The sequence below is a fragment of the Rhinatrema bivittatum genome, chromosome 9, assembly GCF_901001135.1.
Source record: "Rhinatrema bivittatum chromosome 9, aRhiBiv1.1, whole genome shotgun sequence".
Taxonomy (NCBI): domain Eukaryota; kingdom Metazoa; phylum Chordata; class Amphibia; order Gymnophiona; family Rhinatrematidae; genus Rhinatrema; species Rhinatrema bivittatum.
The window spans coordinates 174,511,875-174,529,795 of record NC_042623.1 but is presented as its reverse complement, the minus strand read 5'-3'; the positions used below and the strand labels follow the sequence as shown (position 1 = coordinate 174,529,795).

Below are 17,921 nucleotides of genomic sequence, written 5' to 3'. Positions count from 1 at the left end.
TCTCCTTTTGCTACCAGCAAGCAGGCATTCCGCTACAAGACTGTGTGAAAGCACACTCTGTTAGGGCCGTGGCAACCTCAGTGGCACACCTTCGTTTGGTGCCACTTATTGATATTTGTCAAGCTGTGACCTGGAGCTCTCTCCATACCTTTGCAGCCCATTATTGCTTGGATAAGGCTGGCAGACAAGATTCCATTTTTGGCCAGTCTGTTCTGCGCAACCTATTCTGAGCCTAACTACCCAACATCCTGCCAGGGACGTTCTGGGTTTTCAGGATGCCCTCCTACCCAAATCCACCCCTGTTGTTGTGCCTGTTGCACATCTTTGGGTGCATTTGGTGCATTGCTCGGGCATCCTCAGCTCGCTATTCACCCATGTGTGAGGACTACCATCCTGCTTGTCCTCACCTGTTACAGGTAAGCAGGTAAGCAGAGTTGCTTACCTGTAACAGGTGTTCTCACAGGACAGCAGGATGTTAGTCCTCACGAAACCCGCCCGTGACACTGCGGAGTTGGGTTCGCTTGCAATTTGTTATTTTATTTTTCACACGTACTTTTACTATACTTAAGACTGAAGGGGGACCCTTGCTGATTGCAGGGTTAGTGCCATTCTGGGCATGCCCAGTAGGTGCCAGTCAAAATTCTAGAAACTTTGACAAAAGTGTTCTGTGATTGGGCTCCATCCTGATTATTTATTTATTTATTTATTTATTTAAAACTTTTTATATACCGGCATTAGTAAGCATACATCATACCGGTTCACATTGTAACTGAAAGGCTGAAATTACAATCAACAGGGAGGGGAAACAGGGAGGAATATACATAGAGCAGAAGACAATGAAATAGAAGCATTAAAAACTGTAACAGGCTATTTACAGGTCTGAATATACAGGCTTAAAAGGGTTGCTTACAGGGTCTATATACTTACAAGGGCCCAAGGGTCTATATACAAAAGGTTCAAAGAAGGTAAGGTAAGGTAAGGGCTGGAGGGGGAGGGGAGAGGTTCAAAGGAGGTTCAAAGGTTCAAAGGAGGTTCAAAGGATTATGTCACCCACTGGCCAAAAATGAAATCTTGTCTAACAGCTTTATCCAGGGAATATGAATTATCTTTTGATTTCTCATCTAGTTAGCTAGAAAAGTTCAATAAGTATACAAGACACATACAGGAACATTCAAGCATATTGGAAGATACCATCGTGAAGAAAGTATATAGGCTTCTATTTATTGATTTTGTAAAGAATAGAATAATAGATTGAAGATAAAAATGAGGAAGACAATGCAATCAGTACCTGAGGGAGTTGCATCAGACTTAAGCAACGAAAGCTAACAGCGCTATCAAGCAGCTGAATTTGGATAAAAATAAGTGTGCACACCAACAGTCATACAGCAGTACAAGTCAAACTAAATAAAGAAACAAAGAACACAAAAGACACTAACTTAGAAATGTTTAAAAAAGAAAAGGAAACAACGCAGACACAAATAACGAAGAAGAAAATATTAGAGGAGCATACTTACCAGTAGCAGTTTCTCATACGATAGCAGGAACTCTAGAGAAGAAAAACACAAGAATAAAAAATTCTTGTAATAGGTATAGTAGTTGTTACGTGTGCTGGCCGCAGCAGACCCGTGGCTCGGCCCCCTCACCTCTCTCGAGTGAATCCAGTACCTGGCCCCTCGTCTCTGGAAGTGGTAAGCTGCCGGCTCCGTCCTTGGGCTGCACCTGGTGCCTCCGGCTCAGTTAAAGACCCTGGCATCTCCGGTTCAGCTACAGCTCCTGGTGCTCCACATTGGGCCTCTCCATGTGGCCTGCAGAGAGACGCTGCCACTCGGTGCTACGTGCATCACTGTGACTTAAGTAGGGCCCACGGCAGCAACCGAGCCGCGGCCCTGGATGATGACATCAGCGGAGCTCCGGTATATAAGCCTGGGCTCCGCTTCCTAGAATTGCCTTTGCAACAGGTCTCCTCACTGGTCGAGTACTCGTTGCCTCCTGAGAGATTTCTCTTGTTCCTGTGTTCCTGATCCTCGCTAACTCCTGTTCCTGGTTTCCTCGTTCCTGTGTTCCTGTTCTCCAACCTATCCTCAGATTGCATCCTCGGACCTCGACCTCTGCTTTGCCTGACCACGCCGTTGACTCTCTCCTTGCCCGGACATCTGCTTTGCCTGACCACACCGTTGACTCTCTCCAGACCCAGACCTCTGCATTGCCTGACTACTCCGTTGCCTCTCTCTAGACCCAGACTTCTGCATTGCCTGACTACGTTTGACTATCTCCTCGCTCTGACTTCAGCCTTGCTTGCCACCGCTTCCAGATTGCTGCCAGCCCTGACTCAAGCTTGCCCTACGACGCCTCTTCAGTCTACATCCTGGACTTGGCCTATTCAGGCTTCGGCCTGTTCTTCTCGGGCGCCCCTTGTCTGACTTTTGTTCCTTTGGCACCTGGGTCTCCGCTTCGTCCAGTACAGACTGTCCTATTTCTCTGTTGCTGCCTCTGGGCTGACCTCGATCCTTCCATCAACGACAACATACAGAGGCCCACCTAAGTTCAGCCAGCCCCGGTACCCAAAGGCTCAACCCGCGGGGAACGAGGTCTGGTATTGGTGAAGTACCAGCTGGCCTCCGTCCATCAGCCCACTCCGCCTGCCAACAGTGGGGACCCGTAGGACCCTTCCAATGGGTTGCGTCAACCCCACCTCGGCCCAAGGGTCCACCTCCGGGGCAACAGTAGCAGATAAGGTAATTTATAGTAACAGTAGGAAAAAATGAAGTAAAAAAAATATATTGTGCTTATCTGATATAGTCTATTAAAAGATACGATAGAATTGATTCTAGAACAAGAGAAAAAAGTTAGAAATTTGTATTAAGATTGTTATAGAAATTACATACATTATTCTTGTTGCCAGTATTTTATTATTTATTTCAAAATAAATTTTAAAGAAAAAAAGGATACAATTCAATTGTTTTGTCATCATCTATTTCCCTTTTCTGTTACCTCTCCTCTTCCTCTCTATCTCTAGGAGATAAGATTGGGTGGGTTTTAGACCCTATCACCCTGTACCCAATAGGAGAGAATAATTTCTGGGAGTGACCTTGGGATGACACTGTAAGCTCCTAATTTACATTCCTACCTTATCACTGGTCTCGATCACTTCTAGCTGGAGGGGCTCCACTCACAGGGGTTTACAAATCTCATGGTGCCTGCACCTGGTCTTCAGTCTTCAGTCTCCTGGCACCGGCATCCTGCATTTGGTCTTTAGAATTCAATATCCTGCAATTGGTCTTCTGTGTCCTGCATAGGCCTCTTTATTGGCTATGAACTTTTATAACAGATATTTCCCCACATAGTCTACAGCAATGGACTATATTGGCCTACCATGTAGGCCAATATAGTCTGGACACACACACATCTGGACACAGACACACACATCTGACACACATTCACACATCTGGACACACACACTCATCTGTTAACAAACACACATCTGGAAACACAGACACACACATCTGGACACACACACATCTGGACACACACATCTGGACACACACACACACACAGACACACATATCTGGAAACAGACACACCTAGACTCACACAGACACATCTGGACACACACACATCTGGACACCAATGGACTGTTAATGACAGTACTTCATAGTGTTTTGCTATCCAGGTGCATGGTCCTGTTCCATCATCTAGTCATGGGGTCAGTGTTCTTTTCGACTGGATTACCACTTCCGCTTCTTATGCTGTTTACTTTGTGTTCATATGTGTGCTTAAGGTTAAGATGAAATGCATGCAATGTAGCCTTTGTTCAGTGGGCCAGTAATGGTAGACTGTATTTGCTTTCACACCACTAAGGTCTAAAGCTAATCTTGCCTTTGGCCACTTATCCTTTATCTGTGTGGCGTTCTTGCCAAGAATAAATGCTAACCTATTTGTTTTGAAAAAGGTTTGCCAATAAAAAGGCATTATTTTTTTCAATTCTAATCTGTGGTCTAGTGTGGTTTATTTTAGTGGTAAGGAGGTAAAATGTCAAAGCCATTTATATGGGGAAATCACAAGTGTTCTATATTCCCCTTTTTATGCAGCTAACTTTAAGCTGCAGTTATCTTTACTGGAGAATGAAATAGGAATTAGAAAGAAAGAGAAGAGAAATACACTATGATGTTTTATTTGTTTGCTGCCTACTGAATTGGTTGAAAACACATTTTGGTTATTATATTGCTCTGAATTTAAAATATTGTTATCATTTTTAAAAATGTCCTTACTTTCTAGTATTTTTTAAATTATGTTTTAGTTTGTTGCAGTGCTGACAGTGAATATATTTACAGTTTACTGGCTGAGGTAGGGCATTCAGGGATGATTCTTCCTTTTTCATGATTATGTGATTTGACATGGAACACAGACTACCTCATTAAGAAGAAGCATACTTAAAAACATAAGAACATAAGATACGCCATACTGGGTCAGAGCAAGGGTCCATCAAGCCCAGTATCGTGTCTCCAACAGTGGTCAACCAAGTCACAAGTACCTGGCAAGTACCCAAACATTAAGGGGTAGATTTTCAAACATACGCGCACATGGATGTGCCGATTTTATAACACGCGTGCAGGCGGGCGCATCTTATAAAATCTGGGGGGGGGGGGCACGCAAGGGGAGGGGCTCAACTTTTGCAATTTCCACGTGGCGACGCAATCGGGCCTTCCCCAGTTCCCTCCCAGTCCGCGAACTGGGAGGGAACGTCCCTACCCCCTACCTAAACTCCCTCCCTCTTCCCCTTTCCTCTCCTCCCCACCCCCTAAACACTACCTATATATTGTTTTTTTTTGTTTTACAACTTACTTCAGGGCCCGACCTGAAGTAAGTTGTGTGCGCCGGCAGCCGAATCATCGAAACAGTGTACAATTGCGCTGTCCTGGCCTGCATCCCGCCTCTCCCCTCACTGCCCAGACCCCGCCACTCGGCCCGCCCCTTTGAAGAGGCCTGGCACTTGTGCGCGTGCCGGGGATTACGCGCCTGGCCGGGCTTCTTTAAAAATTTGCGTGGCGTGCTCAAGGCCCAGCCATGTGCATAAACCCCGGGTTTTATGCGTGCAGGCCTTTTAAAATCCAGCCCTAAATGAATAGATCCCAAGCTACTAATCCTTATTTATTAAGAACAGTTTATGGACTTTTGCTGTAGGAACTTATCCAAACCTTTTTAAGCCTACCTATACTAATTGCCATAACCACATCCTCTGGCAATGAATTTCAGAGCTTAATTATGCATTGAATGAAAAAGAATTTTCTCCAATTTGTTTTAAATGAGCTACTTACTAATTTCATGGAGTGCCCTCTAGTCCTTGTTTATCCAAAAGAGTAAATAACTAATTAAAATTTACCCATTCAAGTCCTTTCATGATTTTATAGACCTCTATTATTTCCCCCCTCAGCCGTCTCTTCTCCAAACAGAACAGCCCTAACTTCTTTAGCCTATCCTCATAGGGGAGCTGTTCCATCCCTTTTATCATTTTGTGATACATGGATAGATATTTTAAAGAAATAATAATTCTCTTGGTAAGTGTATTGTAATGGTAAAAACCAGTAGGACAGCACTAAACACTGTGTAAAAAAAAAAAAAAAAGCACACCTGAAAACCCAAAACAACACAAAGATTGTCTAAACTTGAATAAGCAAATAAAAATTGCAGGGAAATTATTGATTTTATTCCTGAATATTGCAATTAATATGCTTTTCCATAAAAGAGGTAGGATGCCAAATGTAAAGCAGTGATCTGTGGGATATTACAATGCCTTGGTCAAAACAATGTGCTGCTAAGATGCATTGGAGTGCCAACATACATCGCAAAGTCTTTTTACTTAATTTTTTTATTCTCTTTATTTGTCTGGCAGTTTCCTGCTGCTGAATGACTCAGCAGTCCTCTTGGAGCCTTCATTCATAGGCCTGTTATTCTTTTTTTTTTATATCCCTCCCTCAGCTTGGTTGCTGCAGGAATAGTCTTCAGCCAAGATGCACAGACTATGGTTACCTTTGGAGCCCTGTATACATACACTTTGTAGTGAAAAATAGTTAATGTAGTGCAAAAGGCTCCCTCCCTCCCCAAGGGCTGTGCACACTGCCTCCATAACCCTGGCCAGTCCATAGATCAAGAGCTGATTCTAGAACTGAAATTGGGTCTTCTGTGTGAGTGCGCACAGCACTGCCTCTAGGCTATTGAGCCAACTCAAGATACAAACATTCATTAATGATGAGTCATGAAAATCTCTGGCCAACTGAGTTATAGTCTAGGATGCAAAATGGGAGTAATCTGAAGAACTCTGCAGGGTGAGACTAGAGGATGGGGTTAATTAGGCAGTAGCAGCAGCGGATATCAGTTTATGAGGACAATGCACATATTGATAAAGGTTGCAAGGCGTACAGAATGGAATGCTTAAGAGCTTTAATTTTTTCAGTATTTATATAGCGCTGTACCTCTGGGGTATTTCACAATAACTTACATGTAAATGCAGCAAATCTCTGCCCCAAAGAACTTGTAATCTAAGAAGGTAATTTTCAAAGGAGTTATCGTATAAATGTAGCATATATCGTAGCAATTTTCAAAAGCCCATGTACACGCGTAAAGTGCCTTTACGCATGTAAAACTTTGACAATTCAGCCCTATAGAGTGAATTTTTAAAGGAGTTATGCACATAAAAGTAGCTATTTTCAAAAGCTCAATTACGTGTAGAAAGTGCACATACGCGCTTAAAACCTTTTGAAAATTACCTCCTTGGCGAGCAGTGAGGCAACTGAAGATAACATGACTTGCCCAAGATCATGAAGAATAACAATGGAAGTTTCGGGATTTGAACTAAGATCACCTCATTCCCAGTCTATTACTCTTAACCATTAGATTTTATTTTACTAAATTATACTTTAATTGTATGTAGACCACAAAATAGTTAACAAGAGCTAATTCATTTCTCAATTTAGTTTAGCTTCATTAAAGAAAAAGTTCAATTGGCACACTAACATGAAAAATTATTTTGTTGACTGGTTGCATACTGCAAATGTACAAACTTGGCATACTAGACTAACTAGTCTTACTTTCAATTCCATCAAGTGGGCAACAGTGTATGTTTTTTTTCCTGTACTGTGTCAGTCTGACTTTAGATATTATTAAGTGCATCTAAATTTATGCAACAGAGAGAAGTTGGCAGAGAATATTTTTATCTGCAGTTCACAGGAATAAGCTTCATTCTGTTTTCACCATTTATGAAACACAACCATTATGTTTCTGTTAGAGGAATATTGATCATCCCATTGAATAATGAACTGTTTTAAAATATTAATGATTTGCACGTTCACTAGAGTGGACTTGAAATGGAGTATTTTGCTAAATATAATGAGCCAAATCTGTTGTAGGTGATGTTATATATTCTAACGCAATGCATAACTTCCATCATTTAAAATAATCACTAAGGGGGTCATTTACTAAGAGGTATTTGATATTACAATTTAGTAAACTCTGTGGTATTTTCCCCCACAGTAAAATATCGTGGAGAAAAATACCATAGGTCAGTTGGCCCTCAAATGCCATGCAAGACAACCGCTTCGCCCGGCACGACCATCTTGTTAAAGGGCCCAAGCTGCCCAAAGGAAGCTTCCCTCAGTGTCCCAAAACCCTAGGGTCTAATAAAACCCCTGTCCCACTCCCTTGCCACCTCTAATGTGGCCTTAATACAAAAATTACATGACGGGGGGGTTTGAGGGAATGAGCTTAGGGTGAAGGGTAGTCAATGCCAATAAGTTCGGGTCCTGAAGAAAAAGGGAAGGCTGGAAGCTTGGGCCTGGCGGCAGTGCTAATATCTCTGTATTAAAAAAATTTCTAGGGTTTGGGGGAGTTCCTGGCCAGCAGGGGGGTTACGATGTGTGGTGAGGGGATGGGAATTGGGCCGGGAGACCCGCAACTGTTTTATTTAATATATTTATTTATTTATTACAACAGTGCTAATTACCCAGATATCTTTGAAGATATCCTGGTAAGTAGCTATTTATCTGGCCACACAAGACTAGATAACTTTAGGCTTAACTGGCCATATTCAGATGATGCTATAACAAATAGGTTATTGAATTGTTTACTGTACACCCCTGTTATATGTAAACCGGCATGATGTGTTTGCAACATGAATGCCGGTATATAAAAATTTTAAATAAATAAATAAATAAATAAATAAACAAGGGTCTACTTTTTCAATTTTCTCTCTCTATATATAATGACCACACACTTATAGAAAATATAATCTTGCATATACATTAAATGCATCAATTTTTATTTGTATAAATAAACCAATACCTATCTAGACACGTTAAAACTAACTAACACATTCATGCATTATCATCCATCCACATTCATCCATTTCTTATTAAAAACATAAAGTGCTCAAATGTTAACCCTACAATTCAAAATTGCCTACTTCATAATCATATAGTGATTATACAATTCAATTTACCATGTACAATATAACTATTACAATCAAATTCAATATTAGCAATTCTTCTTAGTAATCTTCTCAGGTATTTTGTCTTCTCACGTATTATTACAAATACTATACAATCCAGTCAAGCAAGCCACTGTCCTGTCCACTGTCCAAAAAAGATCTCTGTTTCACCCTCACTGTCAGGCTTCTTCAGGGACTTATATTCGATTATTAGCATAGTGACAATGCTATCCCACTTTCAAAACATGACAAGGCACATACTCTCCCGCTTATTTCTACAAAAAATAAAATTCGACCAAATCAATATACCTACTCCACCTACTCAAATTTATGAATCAAACCACAATTAATCTATTTTACAACTCACCAATCCAACTATGTTTCCTAACTTCATATGCCAACCCGTGTCTTCTTACTGACGCTCAAAATATACCAATATCATCTATTGTACGGGTAACGTGCTATTGAGCGTCATTTTGGAAGTCACTTCCGGAAAAATGTGAGTAAAGTGATGGCAGCGTTTTATGAGGTATGTGTTGCGAGGTAAAGTGTTGTTTAAATTGTGTTAAAATGTGTTTTTTTTGTAGACTCTATGAAATTTGAAATGGTCGAAATGAAAACCAGGTGAAATAGATGATATTGGTGTACTTTGAGCGTCAATGAGAAGACACGGGTTGGCATATGAAGTGTGATGACCACACACTTATATGAGTGTGTGGTCATCATATTCAGATGATGGCCTTAGGATTAAATTTATCCAGAATATGCTGTTCTTTATGAAAATAATAGTCAGTAGTACTCAAGCAATTAACTATCTATTTACATGAGTATGTCAGACAGTCACCAATATGGGTTTCGTAAGAACCTGAACACCGAAATCCTCCTGGTATCCATCTTCAGTACTATCCGAAAAGGCTTCGAGAATAGCTCTCGCTACCTCCTAGTCCTCTTGGATATATTTTCGGCTTTCAATACTATAAACCAGCGATTCTCGACCGGTGTGTCGCCACGCACCAGCAGGTGTGTCGTGTGCTGTCTGCAGCTGGCAGGGCCAAAGACCTGAAGACCGGAGTTGCTGGCCGCCACTAGAGACCAGGCTGGTGAAGCTGAAGACCCAAAGACTGCCACTGCTGGCCATTGCTGGAGGCCAGGCCAGTGGGGCTGAAGACTGGAGCTGCTGGAGACCAGGCCGACGGGGCCAAAGAACCAAAGATCGGTGCTACTGGCCACCGCTGGAGACCAGGCTGGCAGGGCCAAAGATCGGAGCCGCTGGCTGCTGCCAGAGACCAGGCTGGTGGGGCCAAAGACATGAAGATTGGTGCTGCTGGCCGCTGCCAGAGACCAGGCCGGCGGGACCAAAGACTGGAGGTGCTGGCCGCCACCAGAGACCAAGTCAGCGGGGCTGAAGACCCTGAAGATTGGTGCTGTTGGCCGCCACTGGAGACCAGGCTGGCGGGGCCGAAGACAAAAGCTGCTGGCCGTCATCGAAGACCAGGCCAGTGGGGCCTAAGACCCAAAGATCGGTGCTGCTGGCTGCCGTCCAAGACCAGGCCGGCAGGGCCAAAGATTGGAGCCGCTGACTGCTGCCGCCCGAGACCAGGCCGGTGGGGCTGAACATCTGAGCTGCTGGCTGCTGCCGCCTGAAACCAGGCTGGTGGGGCCGAAGACGAGCTGTTAGCTGTAAGCCAGTATGTGTGTGTGTATGTATTTGAGATCGGAAGGGTGCTTTTGTGTGTGTGTGGTGTGTATTTGAGACAGGGAGGGTGCTTGTGTGAGTGTGTGTGTGTGGGGGGTGTATGTGTGAGAGAGAGAGAAAGAAGAGACTGGATATAGTCCCTAAAGAAGAAGACCGTGAGGACAGCTTCAGCAACTACTGCTGCTTCTGGTGTGTCCTCCAAGGGCAAGGAGTAGGAGAACTGCTGGAGAGGATAAGTAAAGGTGGCTTTTAAAGTTCATTTTTCTTGATTGCCATTTTAATTATTGGGTATTATGTGATGTGTCTGCTGTTTTGAAATATTTTATTGGTGTTTGGAGAATTTTTAATAATTTTTAAGAGTTTTTAATTGTTAGATGTTCTGTTCAGCTGTTTTGAAACATTTATTCATACAGTTTTACAATTATTTCTGTGTGGGAATCCATAACAGCTTAGCTTTTTCTGTTTTCCTAATGGGAGGTGTATTGGTGTTTAGGGCCTGATTTAATATTTGTAGTGTTCCCTTTTTATAGGTAGGGTTGTTCCATTTGAGTGCATGCCATAATGCAGGTGTAATTTTGTGCAGATTAGTTTGGGTGCATTATTGCAGATCCTGGTACTATGTTAGGTTTCCATTTCTCCAGGTTTGTACAGCATGCAGAGTGGGTTTTTTTGGGTTTCCATTCCAGTTTCTGTCTCCATATTTGTAATTTGTGGTCTTTCTGTACTTGGTAAAGGTCAATCTTGTGTGTATGACCGAGGTGAGGTGTTTAACTAGCATGTAGGCTAGTAAAATACCTCACCTTATTTGTTGTGTTTTCTCAATATGCATTGGTGGTGAACTGCTCTCTTTTTATAAATAGGGCTAATGTGTCTGGCAGTAGAGGGAGTTTGTGTTGCTATAATTGAGATAACACCAGAATGTCATTTTTGTATGATAAGAGAATGTTCTAGTTCTGCTTTATACCCATTACTGAGGGTCGGGGTGGGATTAGCTTTGTGACTGTCATGTGTTCAGTGTGTCATGCATGTGGGACGTATTTATCGGGTGTGTCCCGACAGAAAAAAAGTTGAGAACCACTGTGCTATAGTAAAGAAGCTTACTACTAGTCCAGTGACCTTGCACAATTTAGCCCCAGATTGTGAGACCTTGGCTGATTTTTTTGATAATAAAATTCATACAGCTAGGTCAGAATCAGTGCGTGTACTGCCAGAAAGATGGACACAGTTTGAGATGGCAACAGTGAAGGAAATAGAGCTAAAACTCTCAGGACTGCGATTGTGCCACTCAGTTTTAGACCTCCTGTCCTCTTGTGATAAAAAGAACTTAAACGAGCTGTCCTATGAACTCATCAAAAACATGATTAATAAATCATTAACAGGCCTATCCTGTAAAGTGCGGCCGTGTTTACCCTGCTCCTAAGCCGCTTCTAACTCACGTTCCGGCCGCGTTAGCCCTTCCTGCGATCCCGAATCCCCTTTAACCTACTTCTACCGCGTCCTAAATTCCCCGGGTAACCCCTTCCGCCCGCAGCATGTATATTATTTATTTATTTATTTATTTAATTTCTTTTCCTATACCGATGCTCAAGACTAGGTCTTATCGTACCGGTTTACAATGTAACTGAGGGGAAACCAATTAACATCAAGGTAGAAAGTAAAATTACATTAAACAGGGAGCATAAAACCTGGGCAATGGAAGACAGTACAGAGTTTAAACTAAGAAACAATTAGAGAGAGATAAATATATAAATCAACAAAAACTGTAAGATACAAAAACATAGGTTTATCCTAGGCAGTTATTAGCCTGGTATTGCATGCAAACGAGCGAATTAGCTCGATATTGCATGCAAACGAGCCAATTAGCTATTCCCCTAGCATCCCGTAACCCGCGCTGTGACTAACGCTACCTTTCCCTGCCGTTTTGTCGCGCGTTTAACCTGCAAACTTACCGCCTACCCTGACCCAGGCGGTAGAGGCATGGGTAAGGGTAGGTGGCAAGCTTTCCCCCAGACCCCGCTCACCTGCCCCCGCCGCGATCATGGGTGCCGGTCTCCGTGGCAGCCCCAGTCCTCTCCCCTGCTCCCGAAGCCAAAAAAAAAAAAAAAAGTGAAAAAAACGTTGCAGCCCCCCTCCGATGTCCGGACTGGGGCTGCCACGGAGACTGCAACGGCAAAGCGACTTTTCAGTGTCCCCCCTCCTCTCGGAGCAGGGCGGAAAAGCCGCCCTGCTCCGGGAGGAGGGGGGACACTGACAGCGCAGAAGCAACGGCGAAGACAGCGGCGAAACGACTTCTCAGTGTCCCCCCTCCTCTCGGAGCAGGGCGCGAAAAGCCGCCCTGCTCCGGGAGGAGGGGGGACACTGACAGCGGCGAAGCTTCCCCCAGCCCGGACACCTGCAAAAAATTTAAAAACTTACTTTTTACAGCCATCTGCAGGAACACGATCTGGCTCCCGTAGCTCCTCCCGAAGACAAAGATGGCCGCCTGCACGGGGAAAGCATGCAATTGGCCGCTCAAGACGTGACATCGTGACGTCACGTCTTCAGCGGCCAATTGTACGCTTTCCCGTGCAGGCGGCCATCTTTGTCTTCGGGAGGAGCTACGGAGCCAGGTCGTGTTCCTGCAGATGGCTGTAAAAAGTAAGTTTTGCTTGCGTCCAAAAGCGACTTACTTTTGGGATCTTGACAGATCCCAAAAGTAAGTCGCTTTTGGAAAAAAAACCAAAATTGTCAATTTTGAAAAAAAAAAAAAAATTGCTTTTCTTTTTTTTTAGTTTCGCCGCTCAGTTTCGTCGCTTGTCGGGTCCGGGTTTGGGGTTGGGGGTCCGGGTCGGGTCGGGTTCGGGCTTCGCCGGGTCGGGTTCGGGCTTTGCCGCTCAGTTTCGCCGCTGTCATCTCTTCTCCCCTCTCCCAGAGCAGGGCGCGAAAAGCAGCCTTGCTCCGGGAGGAGGGAGAACAGACTGACAGCGGTCCGGTTGGGGGTCCGGGTCGGGTTCGGGCTGGGGGAAAGCTTCGCCGCTGTCTCTTCTCCCCTCCTCCCGGAGCAAGGCTGCTTTTCGCGCCCTGCTTCGGGAGGAAGGGAGGGGGGACTGGCAGTCCCGACTTCTGGTATCTGTCATTTCCATTTGAAATGACAGATACCAGCGTGGCGTGAAGCCTTAGGCCCACGCACCCAGGATCCTGTATAGGCGCTCTATCCAGTGTCCTGGGTTGCGCGGGCCTAAGGCTTTTCGGACGCGGCTTACATTTGCATATAATTAGGCTTCAGGATCGAGCGGTAGGTGAGCTGCACTGTGCGGGCGGTAACCGCGGGTGCCGTAGGCACTAACGCAGCTCTTCCTACCGCTCGGTACTGGATAGGCCTGTAAGTGAATGTACCATTCCAGTGGAATGGAAGCGTGCAACAGTCAGTGAGGTCAGTACAAAAAATAACAAATTGCCTGCTACAGAATTAACTAATTATCGCCATTTCTAATTTGCCCACAGTAACCAAAATACTTGAAAAGGTTGTGCTTTCACAACTGTATGATTATATGAGTGAATATGACATTTTAGACCCTAATCAGTTTGTCTTCCGAAAATAATACAACACAGAGCTTCTGCTGCAGACATTATTGAATACATTATTGTGCAGCTTGGACCATGGCCAGTCTGGGATCCTGGTACTTGATTTGTCTGTTGCGTTTGACATCGTGCACCATGACATACTGATTAAATGTCTGTGCTCTTACAGAGTAGCTGCACCACATTAGGATGGTTTCAGTCCTTTTTGGCGTATAGGTCACAGTGTGTGCAGATGGGTGACCAATGTTCTTTGTGACATCCTCTTCGTTGAGGAGTGCCCCAGGGGTCGGTGTTGTCGTCTATACTTTTTAATATATCTCTCCTCCCTGGGAGCCTTTTTTCAAGGCTTTATAGTGATGTATTTTATGTATGCAGATGATATTCAGTTTTTTCTGAAAAAATCAACACAAACACCTTGAGAAATTAACTTTTACTCTATTGACTGTCAAAAGAAAACTATAATAAATTTTAATGGTGAGCGGTGTTGTTTCATATTCAGTCATGATATAGGTACCATTCAGGTTATCATTGATCTACTAATCATTAACTGCCACCAACCCTCCTCTTTTTCTTGTTGTCAAATGAGTATCAACATAATTTTGGGGGGATTTTTTTGACAAAAATTTTTTCATATAAAATCTATACACTAAGCACTTTTTCAATATAATTTTTGAATGGGCAAACCAATATAGCATGAATGACTATTTATTTAATACAAAAACATGGTGTTGTACTTGCAGCTATTTATTTATTTATTTGAAAACTTTTGTATACCGCTTATAAACGATGTGGCGATCTAGGTGGTTTACAGGCAAAAACATACATAATATAATAATAGATAAAACAAAGACATCATAACATAAAGGTACAACAAAAAAATTAAAAACAGAAAGTAAAAATACTATCAAGTATAAGTGTTAAAAGCAATAACTAATGTGTAATTTAACTGACGGGCCGATACAGTAATGCCTCCGGCGGAGCGCACTGTTAGCCTGCGTTTGACCGCGCATTTTTGATGCGCTATTTTTACCCCTTATACAGTAAGGGGTAAAAGCGCGTCGAAAACGGGCGGCCAACCCCCCCCCCCCCCCCCCCCCCCCCCGAAACTAATAGCGCCCACAACATGCAAATGCATGTTGATGGGCCTATTAGTTATTCCCACGTGATTCAGAAAGTAAAATGTGCTGCCAAGCTGCACAGTTTACTCTCAAAAATTAACTCTTGCCAAAGGCAGGCATTAATTTCGGCCGGCACCAGTGAAGTGTACAGAAAAGCAGAAAAACTGCTTTTCTGTACACCCTCTGACTTAATATCATAGCGATATTAAGTCGGAGGCCCCAAAATAAAAAAAAAAGTAAAATAAAAATTTAAAAATCTGCCCGCGGCTTGCGGGATGGAGGATGGACGCTCAATTATGCCGGCGTCCGTTTTCCGAACCCGTGGCTGTCAGAGGGTTTGAGAACCGACACCGGTAAAATTGAGCGTCAGCTGTCAAACCCGCTGACAGCCCCCGCTTCTGTCAAAAAGGAGGTGCTAGGGATGCGCTAGTGTCCCTAGCGCCTCCTTTTACCGTGGGCCCTCATTTACATAAATGTATTTACTGGATCGTGTGCCCAGAATAGCGGGCGCTCGTCCGCTCTCCTGTGAAGTTTTCTGTATCGACCCGAGAATAAGCAACAGTATGATTGGAAGGAGGATTATAGAGGCATTATTCTGTATTGTTAAGCTCAAAGGCAGTAGAACATAAATAATTATATTTATTTATTTATTTATATTTATATTCCGCTTTTTGCACTTTTTTCAGCGCTTCAAAGTGGATTACATTCAGGTACTGTAGGTATTTCCCTATCCCCAGAGGGCTTACATTCTAAGGGGGTCATTTTCTAATGGGATTGCATGCGAAATGTCGCTTTTCACGTTCGATAGCTAAATCAGGGCGGAGTCGGGGTGGCTTCGGCACCGGAAGAGGAGGAGTTGGGGCAGCACCGGGGCGGACGCAGCGGAAACATCGCTGGCTGCGAAAAGGTAAGAACCCTTATCGCTGCCAGTAGCGCGCACAATAGCACCACCTTTTACGATGGCGCTATTGGGTGTGAAAGCCGGCAGCGATAACACCGCGGTGATGCGATCGCTGCCCCGCCCCCAGCTTCGCCCCCCGTTACCGCCGGATACTCTAAGGTCTGCGATCTTAGAAAATCCAGGCCTAAGTTTGCACCTGAGGCAATGGAGGCTAAAGTGACTTGCCCAAGGTCACAAGTTTTTAATTTTTTCTTAAATTCTTTCAGGTTGGTTATGAGTTTGAGTGTAGTCAGAATTGAATTCCAACATTCTTTCCCTAGCCCCATTCGCACCAAGGCAAACAAGCCCTGCATAGTTTGGACTGCAAGAGAGCCTTAGCCTTCTATCTGGAGCAGTCCGAAGCCCACAGGCAGTCCACCCAACTTTTTGTTTCTTTTGGTAGAAATTGATTAGGGATTGCTGTTGCCAAACAGACCCTATCGAATTGGCTAGCAGATTGCATCTCCTTCTGTTCACCTATTTTTTGATTTATTTCTAATTCTATGTTATAAGACTGAAAAGGGACACCATGGGCATGCCCACCATAGGGCAAGCTGGGCATGCTCAGTGTGGCAAATCAAAGTTCTAGAAACCTTTTTATAACTCTTTATTTATAATTTCTAGTTTAAATAACAAACCTACATAGCTACACAAGGCACATGTCATGAAGTGAATTAGCCCACAAAACAAAAAGGTAGGCGATCTATAAAAGCCGTGAGGAAGTAAAAAAGAGAAATAGTTGCCTGATGACCGTCAATTAAAATTTATTTCGAAGGAGACAATAAAACACTTTAAAAAGTCCTAAGTGAATTAGTACAGCGATAACAAAGTCATCATTACATCAACGAGAACCTCTCTTTAAAATGTAAGAATACAGAGTCCAAAGGGAGGGAGAAATAGGACCAGATTGCACAACAAATTGCATGCATAAACACAAAGCCTTCAACGAGCAGTCAAGTATTCTTTATAGGGGCCCCAAATAGACAAGTACTTAGGGGTAGATTTTCAGACGAGCGCGAACAGCCTACTTTTGTTTGCGCTCCAGGCGCAAACAAAAGTACGCTGGATTTTAGTAGATACGCGCGTAGTCGCGCGTATCGGCTAAAATCCTGGATCGGCGCGCACAAGGCTATCGATTTCGTATAGCCTGCGCGCGCCGAGCCGCGCAGCCTACCCCCGTTCCCTCCTAGGCCGCGCAGCCTACCCCCGTTCCCTTCTAGGCCGCTCCGAAATCGGAGCGGCCTAGAAGGGAACTTTCCTTTGCCCTCCCCTCACCTTCCCCTCCCTTCCCCTACCTAACCCACCCGCCCGGCCCCTGTCTAAACCCCCATCCTACCTTTGTCGGGGGATTTACGCCTCCCGGAGGGAGGCGTAAATCCCCGCGCGCCAGCGGGCCTCCTGCGCGCCGGGCCGCGACCTGGGGGCGGGTACGGAGGGCGCGGCCACGCCCCCGGGCCGTAGCCACGCCCCCGTACCCGCCCCCAAAACGCCGCCGACACGCCCCCGCAACGCCGCGCGCTCCGGCCCCGCCCCCCGCCCCGCCTCCCGACACGCCTACTCCGAAAACCCCGGGACTTACGCGAGTCCCGGGGTTCTGCGCGCGCCGGTGAGCCTATGTAAAATAGGCTCACCGGCGCGCAGGGCCCTGCTCGCGTAAATCCGCCCGGTTTTGGACGGATTTACGCGAGCAGGGCTCTGAAAATCCGCCCCTTAGTGTGTTCATTTTTAAAATTGTAACGCAATTGTTCGATATCAGCTATGCCTCGTACCTGCTTACTCCAATAAGCCAGTGTAGGGGAGGCCTTCCAGAAAGTGGCAATGGTAAATTATGCTGCAAGTAGTAACTGACCCACTAGCAGCCTATACCTAACAGGGACGAGGGACCTGCTCCATCGACCCAAAAGACCAAGCTCAGGAGTTACATGGACAGAAATACCTAGGATGTCTGCAGTTTCCTGAGTGAACTGTGCCCAGAATTTTCCAACAATAGGACAAAACCACCACATATGGATGTAGGAGCCAGGCTGACCACATCTGGGCCAACAAAGGACTCTGGCTGTTGGAAAACACCGCAAATAAAAAAGGGGGGTGCAGTATGTTCTGTTTAATAGTTTAAGCATGAGCTCC

The 17,921-nt window shown here is 44.5% G+C and overlaps 1 protein-coding gene across 6 annotated transcripts in view; it reads left to right on the top strand.

Moving 5' to 3' along the window:
- Positions 1–17,921, top strand: part of LEKR1 (leucine, glutamate and lysine rich 1) — a 515,362-nt gene that overhangs the window by 221,583 nt on the left and 275,858 nt on the right. The gene's annotated exons all lie outside the window — the stretch shown is intronic.